This window comes from Silene latifolia, chromosome 3, assembly GCF_048544455.1.
Source record: "Silene latifolia isolate original U9 population chromosome 3, ASM4854445v1, whole genome shotgun sequence".
NCBI classification, from domain to species: Eukaryota; Viridiplantae; Streptophyta; class Magnoliopsida; order Caryophyllales; family Caryophyllaceae; genus Silene; species Silene latifolia.
In genome coordinates this window covers 16,654,877-16,667,472 of record NC_133528.1, presented here as the reverse complement: position 1 = coordinate 16,667,472, position 12,596 = coordinate 16,654,877, and positions in this window count along the sequence as shown.

Below are 12,596 nucleotides of genomic sequence, written 5' to 3'. Positions count from 1 at the left end.
ATACACTTTTATCTTTTAGCTTTGTCTTTTGCATGTCTACGAATTAATGTTTAAATTTAGCTGAACATATAGACTTGACCTGAAATTTTGGCAACCTACTTATAATTTCTAAGGATTAGAGCCTTATAAACTGGTGTCATTTGTGACCGGTTTTACGTAGGATTGTGAGTAGTTACTCCTTGCATAGCATGTTCATTAATTTGCACGTATATGAAATTCAATTGCTTTTTGCCTTCATACATTCGGGTTAGTGGTTGGTGTCACGTGCAGGGAGGTGCTTACAATTTCCTTTCTTTCATTTTTACCCATTTAACTCCACATTAGCCAAATTTGCCTGTTGACCCTTAACTACATCCCAAATTCAACCTACCTTGTCAAGCTAGTTTAGTGTATATTTTGCGGTATATATTTCATTGTGCCAAGTTTGGTTCGTATTCTGTTGATTCGGAGTTGGTAATCTAAGAAGAAAAGGGAGGATGATGAAAAAGACGTGAAAAAGAAAAAAAAAAAAAAAGAACAAAAAAAAGAATTTGAAAAAAGAAAAGAGAAAAGAAGAAACCGAAAAAAAAAAAAAAAAAAAAAGATTTCGAAAAAAGAAGATGTTGCTTGATGAGTCGGTTTCGCTCTTATGCTTTATTTATATCATTTGAGGAGTGTTTTCAGTTCGGTTTGGTGAGTTTTGTGCCAAATGAAGGGCATTGTGCTTATTTCATAATTGAGTTGGAAATGGATGTTGTCATATGGTTCTGTTTAGGTACTAGCTTGATCACCTATACCTCCACATTCCCATAAATGTTTTGCCTTTTCTTACCCATTGCCTCACTTTACCATATTTTTGTAAGCCCTCGGCTGTGACAGGACCTTGTTTGGTTGAAATGTATGTACGGTAGTTAGAATTGTCTATCATATTAGTTGCATGCATGTTCATGTGGGTCGTAATTTAGGTGAGCGACTATTTTTCTTCCTCTCTTACATATATATGTTCACCCTTTGCTTCATGAGAGAAGAGTGACCCGTGAGAGTCCTTTATTAGAGGTCTTGCAAGGTCGACGGTTCAGCTTTATTATAAACATCCTATAACTCGTTTGCATTTGACTGTTTTGCTATAAGTGTTAGTTTGCTTGCATTAAATTGGTTTAAGTGGGCATTTGTAGCTAGCTCTGAGTTATTTTTTTCCGCTCCGTTAGTTTGCATTTAGTTTACTCGAGGACGAGTAAAGGTTTGGTTTGGGGAGATTTGATACGTGCATTTTATATAGTCTTTTTAGCCTATTTCATGCACGTATTTCTATGCTTTTATCGTAGTTTATGCTACGAAATGCCCCGAATATGCTACTTTGGGTTATTTTGTCTTATTTGCAGGAATGAACCCAAAAGTAATGAAATCGAGCCATTTATCGCTCGTTTTGCATGCATTTGGAGGAAGAGTGAATTTGGAGCGGAATTATTGCTGTTTTGGGATGCGTGAAGCTATTTCGGGAGCTAAAAGGACAAGTCAAAGTCAAACTAACGAGATTTTGTAGCTGCTGAAGTCAAGATTCACACGATCGAGTACTTAACTGGTCGATCGAGTAGATTTTATGGTCGATCGACCAGTTCCATATTAGTGTTTAGTCGATCGAGCACTTTGTATGGTCGATCGACCGATTCTTATTTGTGTTTAGTCGATCGAGCACTTCTTTTAGTCGATCGAGTGGTCTCGAGTTTTAGTTTGCTCGATCGAGTGGTTTAAAACCACTCGATCGAGTGGATTCTCTTACGAGCTGGGCTTTTTAGTTTATTTCCGTCGATTAGGTTAAATAAATCCTATTTTCTTATAAATAGGAGAGTTAAGACGTCAGTTTAAGGGGGCTTCTCCTCTCTGATTATTTCGAATACACTGTTACTTTTGTTCTTCCTTATTTCCGGATAATTAATTCAGTAATTTAATCTTTCCCTTTACTCTTATTTAATGCTTACTTCTTCTCTCTTTATTATTTATGTTCTTTATTTAATTATGTTTAGCTAATTCCCCTAGTATGTTAGGACTAGGGAAGCCGTGGTAGCAATATGTTAGGATTGACATGATTAGATTAGTTTGCGATAAGAATTGTATTAAGCAATATAATTGTGATTAGGTTGAATGAATGCATGCAGGAGACCGATTTATTTAGTTACCCCCGACCTGGATCGAAAGATTGGAAGGGAAGACTTGCTTGGTTACAATAGGTGATACCTAATTAGGGCGAAAGCTAAGTTAGGGAGACCCTAGGGCGATTAGAGACCGAAAGGGTATAATCGTAGGTTTAAGGACCGAAAGGTGACGACCTCGCTCTTCTTATCAATAATTTAATCGACTCAGTTGACCCGATAGTGTAGCTGCCACGGTAGACCGATTCCTAGCATACCTCTCTCTTTTATCTGATTTACCCCATTATTTCCTCTTATTCATTTCCCTCTTGCTTTAATCTCTCTAGTCTAGTCAAAACATTTCAAACCCCCAACTTGTGACATTAGACAGACCGAATAGACAAGTAGATAGTAAACCGCCTCCCTGTGGAGATCGACCCTACTTATCGCTAGCTTCTGTTAGTTATATTTAGGTATTTATTTTTGGTACATAACGACCGTATCAACGGTATATTGAATAGTAGAGTGTTTGTGTGTGGAATGAGATGCCCCTCTAATTGTGACTTGTTTCCCTTTATATAGTTGTTGTCTTGCTAGTGTTAAGCACACAATGTTTTCCTGCCTCTGCTCCTGGATTCCTGCGTCTGCTCCTGTAAAGTAGGGGTAGTTGCTTGATAATAGGAGGTGGTTGGTTGACTTTTCCACCCCTTTTGTGCGTGAGGTAACAAACACAAATGTGTTTGTTTATCTTTTAATCCAATGGTCCCTACTTGTCCATCTCATCAATCCTCTTGCTTTTTCATCCGCCAATGAAAAGATGCCACATCATCATGGATAAAAAAAAGTGCTATTTTTATCCCCAACAATTGCCCCCAAATTTCCGTCTCAAAATATTTTAGGCGGGAATTTCTTCTTCGAGGCGCTAAAAACTGACGGGATTTGACAGTGCTTCCGACTTTAAACTTTCCTTCAATTAATCTTCTCCTACCGTCACTTTATGTCCCCAACTACCCATAATTGCTGCTGTGAATTTCTGCCTCTGAACAAGCTTTTGCCCCCAGGTTCTGTCAAACCCAAGGCTACACTTGCTGCGGTTCTGACTCTGAGGGAGACGAATATGTGCTGAAGATGCCTCCAAGCCAGTCGGGAAGAGAAAAAATGTCTCTGCCTCTGCTTGTGGTACCCGTGCAAAAAAGCAAAAACGGAGATCTGCCTCTGGTTCAACCAAGGAACAAGTTCCCACCTCGTGGCTTTACCTCTGTTTCTACACATCCCCTGCTTCTGAATCCAACCCTGCTTCTGAGTCTCCTGTCTCTGGGTCCCCTCCGAAGTAGCACTTAGATTCCCAGCAGATTTTGGCTGGACGAGATCTACACGAGACCTGAGTCTGCTTGGTCGGATGCTGTTTCCTGCTCCTAGGTCTGCTGAGAAGAGAAAGGCAGATTCTGGTTCTGCATATGGATCAGCGCCAGAAAGAGGGCTTACTTCTGATTTGACCACATGGTCTATTCCCATTGAGATTACTTCATTTGCAACCATGCCCCCGGTCCCTGGGTCTGATCCACCATTTTGCTTTGTTTCTGCCTCTGGGATTGTTCCTGTTTCTGGGTCTAACTATGCATCTGGATCCGCCGCTGCTGGTGAATGATGGATCCAACTGGTAGATGATAGGTCTAGCCTTCTCCTGACTTTACTGTTCTGCGTCTGGTCGATATAGGTAATTCTGGTGCTGAGAACCTCTAGCAAAACTTGCTTGCGCAGTTTATATGCAGCTGGTACCTGAGAAATGTTAGTAATGCAACCTAGGTGTGATGACCTTATAATGTGTGATCTAGCGATCTAGCCTATATAGACACGTTATGAACTTATATGTCGTGAATGCAATGTCTATTAATGTGTCGTGAGAATGATCGCGTTTGAGCGTGCGTGTGTTGCGAGTGTTTTATCCTTTGCTTTGTATCTTGCCGTTTCTGGCGTACTTTTGATTTGTGCATGCACTTCGTTTGTTTGGCCATCGCTGTTTGATTGCTGGCTAAGGGGTCTAGTACGCCCACTCGTTCAGAGGAGCCAGGCTTGCGTGGGTGATAATGCATCGCGGGAGACTGTCTGTCCCGGTTGTACGTGCTTAGCCACGGACACACGCCTTCTGTAGTGAATACATACCCTGCCAGATTAGTTTGCATTTTTATTCACTTGGTCATTTATTTGAAAGATATTATAAAAAGGAACTTCTTCGCTTAAAATATTAAAGTGGTTTATTAACTTGAAAAACTTTCAGAATCAGGAAATATCAGGGTCAGAATACATGTAGGGTCTTTTCAGAACCAGAAAATATTGAGATTGAAATACGTGCAGGAAATTTTCAGAACCAGAAAATGTTGAACTTAAAATATATGCAGAAAATTTTCAGAACCAGAAAATGTTGAATTCATAATATATGCAGAAAATTTTTGGAACCATAAAATTTTAAAATCAGAATAGATGCAAAAAGTTTTCAGAACCATAAAAATATTCAGAGCCATAGAATGTTCAAAGCAAAATCTAGAACCTGGCTGAGCTGTATCTGGTAGGCTGAGTACCCAGTTGCTGATCATGCTGGTGGCTGACATGTGCGTGCCTCTGACAGGCGTCACACCTTTTTGCAAATTCTACAGCATCTTTGCGCACTGTGGGCTAAAAGTATCTCTACCTCAGTACTTTATTGGACAGGCTCCTGCCCCCTGCATGGTTTCCACATTCTCCACTGTGGAGAGCATGCAAAACAGCCTGAGACTCTTCCCGATCCAGGCATCTAAGGTAGGGTCCAACGAGGGATTTCCTCCTTTTTATCTGTTGGCAGGATGTCATTCTGCAGCCAGTCCAGGTACGGTTTCCTCCAGTCTGGAGTATCTTCTTCACTTCTGGTGCTGCACAACATCTTGCTTCCTGCTTAGGTTTTAGTATCGCTGGCTCCAGCACGTGGACAATTAGTATTGTGGAGATGGCTTCTGCTTTGAAGGTTGCCCCCAAGGTGGCTATCACATCTGTTTCTGCGTTCTGGTCTCTGGGGATTTGTTTGATGTTGAACTTGGAAAATATGAGGGTCAACTCCTTTGCTATATCTAGGTATGCCATCATCCTAGAGTCCTTGGCTGGAGGTGTCTGATTTTCAGATCCAGGGCTAGCTTCAGACCCAGGATCAAGGCCTGATATTCTACTTGGTTAGTTGTGGCCTTAAATCCACATCGTATAGCCTGGACTATGAGATCTCCCTGGGGTGATTTGAGGACCAATCCTACTCATGCCCCTCTTGCGTTGGAGGATTCGTCCACATGTAGCTCCCACACTTGTTCTCCTTTGTCTTCCTCCAGATTCAGAATGTCCTGCTCTACCTGGGTCTGGTCCCTGCAGGAAGCAGAGACTTAATGACGTAGTGTACTAGATGTTGTGACCCCTCCTGCTCTCGTACTAGCACTGCACTTGCTGCTACTTCTGTGACTGACATATACAGGAATAGTGGCTTCTCTGGCTCTGGTTTCGACAGGAGTGGCAGAGTGCTGAGATTGATGCGTGTCTTTCATATAATGATTTACATCCTATTTTCCACGCATTTCAGAGCTCATTTGTGTAGTTTAAGCTACCATTTCCCCTGTTTCCGTCTATTTTCGTGTTTTTGTACATTATTGCAGAAATGTGAAGAATCCAGCGGAAATCGAGCTAAATCCGTCCCCGAGTATCCTGCATTGCATTTGACGTGAAGTATTCACTCAAGGAATGAGCTTGGTGCGCATTCCAAGGCCCAAAAGACAAATCCACGAGATTATAGAAGTCAAGTGTCAGCTACCTCGGTCGATCGACCACTACCTTCAGTCGATCGACCAAATCACGGGTTCAAGAAGCTACTGTACACTGCTAGTCAGTCGATCGACCACCATGCTCAGTCGATCGACCACATCGCTGCTTCAGACGAGAATTAAAAGATCGAGGAACTTGAAGCCCATTATGTTTAGGTTTTAGAAATAAAAGTTACGTTGGTTTGCTATATAACGTAACCTAGTTCAGAAATACAATCATCAAGTTTTTATTCAGAAATTTACCTAGTTCTACATTCAGTTTAGTTTATCAATAGTTAGGGTTTGGGAAACTATTTTCGCATTGGATTTTCGTTGTGCTTTCAATCATTCCGTTACAATCTTTCTGCAATTTCGGTATTCACTTACTCTTATTCCAGTTCATCTTTATTGCATTGATAGTTTAGAAATTGCTAGTTAGTTTCCCGAGACCGTAATCATCGTTTTATGTTAATCGTTTGTTCTATTATATCAAGCATGAGTCCTTCTATTAATTTCATTAATTTTATTGTCGTTATCGTTCTTAGCATGAGTAGCTAATTTATTCGTGCTAGGATGTAGGGGAATTATAGTGTAGGCGGCAATATAATGAACACGGCCTGATTCGCGTGTTGGTCGATCGACTGCCATGCCTGGTCGATCGACTGACCACGTGAGGTTTTATTTTCGTTTTAATTGTTTTAATTCTTTATTCGACGAATGGAGTGCACACGACTAGTTGAATGTTTAGGATATGACTGACCCATTAGATCGAGAGATAGGGACAGTTGTTAGATCACCAATTAAAATGACTAAACTATGCTGAGATCGAAAGATAGGTAAATTTTAGACCGTAAATCACTTTTCAGGACGAAAGTTAGTATTAGTGATATTAGGGACTTATAACGAGATCGAAAGATGCTATCTGTTAAGAGTGGACCGAGAGGACCTCTTTATTTCCCGCCTCATGTGTTTGATTTAGACCTGTTTAGTATCTTTGCACTAAAACTATAACGAACTGACCATCTTAGTACCCCTTATCTATCTGTTTTATCTGTTTATTTAGTTTATTATCTTTTATTGCTATTAGTATAGACCAAATCAAATCAACCCCCACTTTCGTTACCTTAGACTAAATTAGACAATTAGAAATTACATTCGCCTCCTTGTGGTTCGACCCTGTTACCACTAGCCTAGGTTAGTTTTAATAAGAGATTATAAATTCTATTTTTGGTACTCACAACGACGGGTATCATGCTGAGATAATGTTTCAATTCCTTAAATGCTTTCTCGTGCTCCTCTATCCACTCGAATCTTTGAGTCTTCCTCTGGGGGTAGGTCTGCGTCGTCCTTCCCTTCTGTGCTTCCAGACAACTTATGCTCGCTTCTACTGTAGGGTCCTGATCTTTCGCTCCTCTTTTCTACCGGGGCTTTTCTGGATATTGGTTCTGAATCGTAAGTGCCTCTTATGGGTGCATAGTCTTCCTCTAGTCTCATGACCGCAATCGCCTTTGATTGTACCTCCTCAAAGATGGTGCACGGATGCATGGTCAGGTCCTTGTATAGCTTTGAATCCTGGTGCAGTCCTCGGCGGAAGGCATGTATAGCGGTTGCTATATCACATCTCGAGATTGCCACTTTCTCTTTGTTGAACATGTTCAAGTAATCACGGGTGGACTCCTCAAACCCTTGCACTATCCGATAGAGGTCACTAGTCTGCTTCTCCGGCTTTCTGCTGCTGGCAAACTGCTGGTTGAAGGCATTGACTAGGTCGGCGAAGCTAGATATGCTCTTGTTTAGCAGGCCGACGAACCACAGCAGGGCTGCTCCTGACAAGGTTGATCTGAATCCTTTGCACATGCAAGCTTCCTTCAGAGATCCAGTTGCGGTTATCACCATCATTTTCTGCTTGTAGTGGTTGATATGGTCAAGTGGATCTGTGGTTCCATCATAGGGTGTCATAGCTGGCGGCACACATCCTTTAGGAACACCGACTAGGGCTATGTCATCCACGAAAGGTGAGTCTGAGTAGCTGTCTCGGGCTGCTTTCTCCAACGGACGGGCTACGCCTGGTATCATGTACAGAAGCTCCCTCAGCTCCTCGTATTGCTGCTCCAGCGGGTTACCTGCTCCTGCAAGAGGGTTAGAAATAGGCGGAAAGGAACCAGCAGGTGTACCTCCTAGCCAGGGCACTTCAGAAAAGTGGCCTGGTGCTGGATGACTGGTTACTGGTGTTGCGCTGATTATGGATCCAAGCTGCAATCCTGGTGTCTGTTGTAGTCCTCCGATCCAGGCTTCACTAGTGAACTGGTTGCAGGATGGAGCAGCTGCGTTGTTGACAGGTCCAGATTGCCATCCTGGGGTCTGGTGCGCGGGAGTACCTGAAAAGGGTGGAAGGTCAGATCCTGACGGGGTGCTAAATAAAGCATTACCTGATGTCTACTGCAGACTGGATGGGTTATCAAATGATAGACATCCCAATCCTCTGGGCTCAATTGGTTCGCTGGGTGCTACTCCTGCAAGGTCCAGTCTGGTGACTAGTTCCGACGGAATTGATCAACTCAATCCTCCATCGCTGGTTCGGGTCGGAGCTTCTGGTGCTGATGTTGGCTTTGTCTGGACTGCTGTCACGATCTGAGCAATTAGGTTCTGGTTGTCCTTCCTCAGATCCTCAACGGCCTGACGCAGAGTGTCCATCCCATGAATCATCACCTGCATCGGATCGAGCGTTGGGAGCCCTCTGCTTCTGAGAACCTCTGCGCCTGATCCTTCCTGGGTCGGAGCTCTGGACACAGCTTCACCTCTACTGGGGGTGCTTTCCCTGCTGGATCTGAGTTGACTGGGTGCGCCTGCTGCCTTGGGTATCTGCGGTGGCTTCAGAGGCAGAAGTGGAGGCATAGTTCTGGGTGACATGCTGACGGAGATCATCTGACTGGATGCTGGAGATGCACTTATTGATCCTGCGGATGCAGAAGCAGGTCCTGCACCAGAAGACAGGGCTGACATGCTCTGGCTGCTGGAAGGATTTTGGCTGGTTCCAGATATGGTGACGGCTGGTTCAGTTTTGCGAGATTTGGCTATAGAAAATGATCATTATGCCCCACGGTGGGCGCCAAACTGTTTTGGTAAAAATTTACCGAGTTTTTAATTTAATTAGTGAGTGATAGTGATTAATCTATGGTCAACGACGGAATGAATGCGACGAATTTAATGTACGAATGAACAACGAAATAAGAGAGTGACACGAGGAATTTTTGGTGACGCGGAAAACCCGGTGTGGGAACAACCGCGGGGGGAGTCGGAATCCCACCAACTTTGCACTATAATCGAGACGTAATTATGCAAGTAAGGAAATACAATAATTATTTTGTTAGCGAATTATTGCTAAGAGTAGATGGTATATTGAATAGTAGAGTGTTTGTGTGTGGAATGAGATGCCCCTCTAATTGTGACTTGTTTCCCTTTATATAGTTGTTGTCTTGCTAGGGTTAAGTCCACAATGTTTTCCTGCCTCTGCTCCTGGATTCCTGCGTCTGCTCCTGTAAAGTAGGGGGTAGTTACTTGATAATAGGAGGTGGTTGGTTGACTTTTCCACCCCTTTTGTGTGTGAAGTAACAAACACAAATGTGTTTGTTTATCTTTTAATCCAATGGTCCCTACTTGTCCATCTCATCAATCCCCTTGCTTTTTCATCCGCCAATGAAAAGATGCCACATAATCATGGATAAAAAAAGTGCTATTTTTATCCCCAACACCGGCAAGCCGGCATAGAACGCGAATTGGGTTGATTGAATTGATGGTGATGTGTGGTTGAAACAGAGGAAATCTATGGTGGTTGTCGAAACTGCTCGCCTCAGGTGGTACAAAAATAGTGCAGGAGAACAGCGGCTATGGTGGTGATGAACTGGTGGTTGATGTCGGTTTGGTGGTTGATTTGTGGAGGTGATGGTGATGAATGCAGGTCGTTAATGGTGGTTGATGCGGACTTGTATTGAAGTCGTGGCAGCTGCTGGGCTTTGGTGGTGATTGGTGAAGGTGGTTAATAGTGGTGATAATGGAGGAAGAAGGTGAATGGTGTTGTCGAATTCAACTGTTGTTATTTGCAGGTGCGTTACTGGATTGGTGTTGGTGATCGTGGTGGCTGAGTATGGTGGTGGATGAATGAAAATGATGAAGAACAATGGTGGAAGAAATGGTGGAAAGAGTGACGCCATGGCTGTTGTGGGAAGATTGCAGGTAAGGTGATGGTGATGACGGGTTATGGAGTCGGGTTTGAGCTGTTGCTGCGAATGGTTGATGGAGGGTGTCGAGTTTAGGCGAGATGTTGGCGGAGGTCTGAATTGTTGCTTCTCGTGTGTGCTGCTGGTGCTATAGTCTGGGCATGGTTGATGTTGATGGTAGTGACGAGCTGGTGATGAAGCATGGTAATTGTCGGGTTTCGAAACCGAGTTCGAATTGGTGAAGATGATGCGTGCGTTTGAGCTCCTCTGAAGCAGCTATCAAAATCAGGATTGACTTTAAAGCTTCATTCATTCTCTTGTCTATTTACTTGTCTTTGACCCTCCTCTTTGAATTCCGTCTCACCTACATATTATATCTAATTAAGTAATACGGAGTAGTAATAATAGTAATAATGCTAATATGATATAAAAACCCGGCTAATTATTAAATAAAACTAAGATGACTAATTATTATGAATTAGTAATTAAATGAGCTAATTAAACAATTAAGCGCACAAAATCGAGTCGAAATAAAGTAATAGGACGGGACTAAATCGTCCTAAATTAGGACGATATCAATAGCCTATCAATATATTTTGTATGTAGAAGGCAACTTTGCCAAGGTGATAAATTTTTTCTATTTCGTTTGCCCGCTTTCCTGCTGCCTATATTGTTTGACCTGAAGTTTGGCTTTTCTGCGGATCCACCTTTGTCTCAGTGGATACGATGCCTTGCTTGGTCTATATGTTAATCAATGTAAGGTAGTCTCTATTTTAGGAATGATTTTGTATTGTTTTGCTGGCAACTTTGCCAAGGCGATCATTTATTTTCATTCTGATTACCCGCTTTTCTGTTGTCTATATTGTTTGACCTGAAGCATGGCTTTTCTATGGATCCACATTTTTCTGTGTACTACGGTTTTATAAGTCCCTGGGTACTCTATCGAGTGGACCTTACTCTGTCGAGTAAGGGTGTTTTGGCTTTTAAAACAGTTTCTGTCTGTAGGGTACTCGATCGAGTAGGGGGCACTCGATCGAGTATGTTGGGCACTCGATCGAGTGGCTCGGTTTACGGGTAATGTTTTGTCAGGTTTTGTTAATAATGTGAATTAATATATAAACTTTTCCGTCACTTTCATAATACACTTTTATCAAACTTAATCACTTCAAAAGAGATTTCAAACTACGTTCTTCGCATCGTTCGCATTATTGACAAATCTCGCAGCTTGGGAAGTCGGAATCTATCGTTCTTTACATCCTTGTGATCCTTGCGTCGAGGGTAAGATCTACGTACCGATTTTATAGTATTTTATTAAGGTTGTTTAAACCCTAATTTGGGGATTTGGGGGTTTTGTTGGTTTTTATGATTGTTAGTAATTATGTGATCATATGTTAGGAGGAGAATTCGTAGAGGAGGCTTTTTTATAACAGCTGTTGAGATCGTCTGATTGTTTTGCATTCCAGGTAGGGTTTCCCTACTCAGTATTATTCACATATATGTTGTTTGTGATCTTTGTTTGTTGAGTATTATCATACGAGTATTGTGACGGTTGTGGAATTGTTTACTGCTGGTAGTTGTGATTGATTGTATCTGTCTGTGGTATTCGGGGTGCGTCCCTGGCTGAGTGGGGTCACTTGCGGGAGTGGCTTCACGCCCATTATTCGTCTTCTGTGGAACCCGCCACAGAAGGAATGTGCACATTAATGGATTTGGGTTATTCGCTCTATGGTATGAGTGGGGCTTAGGTGGGAACGGCTGCGGTCCCCCACTGGCGGAGTGGAGTAACCTGTTGCGACGGGTACTCTGGCAGGACTACACATTTTAGTGTGTAGTCGGTGATGAGGAGTTGATGTGGAGTTTGGGTTATGTGACGGTTGAGATATGTTGGTTTTTGTCTTATAGTAGTTGTATATGTATGATTGTGTGAATAGTACTAACCCCATTTTATTGTTTTAAAAACATTGGTGATCCATTCGGGGATGGTGAGCATTTGTTGAGCAGGTATGAGTCGAGACATATGGGCTAGATGGGATGTGTCACCTTCAGATGATAGAGTCTTCCGCTGTAGCTTGAGTAGTTTATCAGACATTTGTTTAGTTGTCTAGACAGTTGGCTTATGAACCTGTAATCCGTTTTTGGCAGTTTAGTTTTTGGATTGTATTCACTTTAAACTTTATACTATTTAAACGTTGTTTCTTTATTGTCTTTTGATTATCATTGCCTCGGGGGACCGAGATGGTAACAGCTCACTACTACAAATCCAGGCAACTACAACGCCCCTTTAACAACGCTTATTCACGAAAATCACAATAGACGTTGTAGAAGCAGGGGTTGCCTGTTATTCCTTGGGAAGAGTTTAGGAAAGCTATGAAGAGGGAGTTCGTGCCGGAACATGTGAGGAGTAAGCTGAGGGAGGAGTTTGTTGGGTTCAAGATGACCTCTGAGATGTCTGTGGCTGA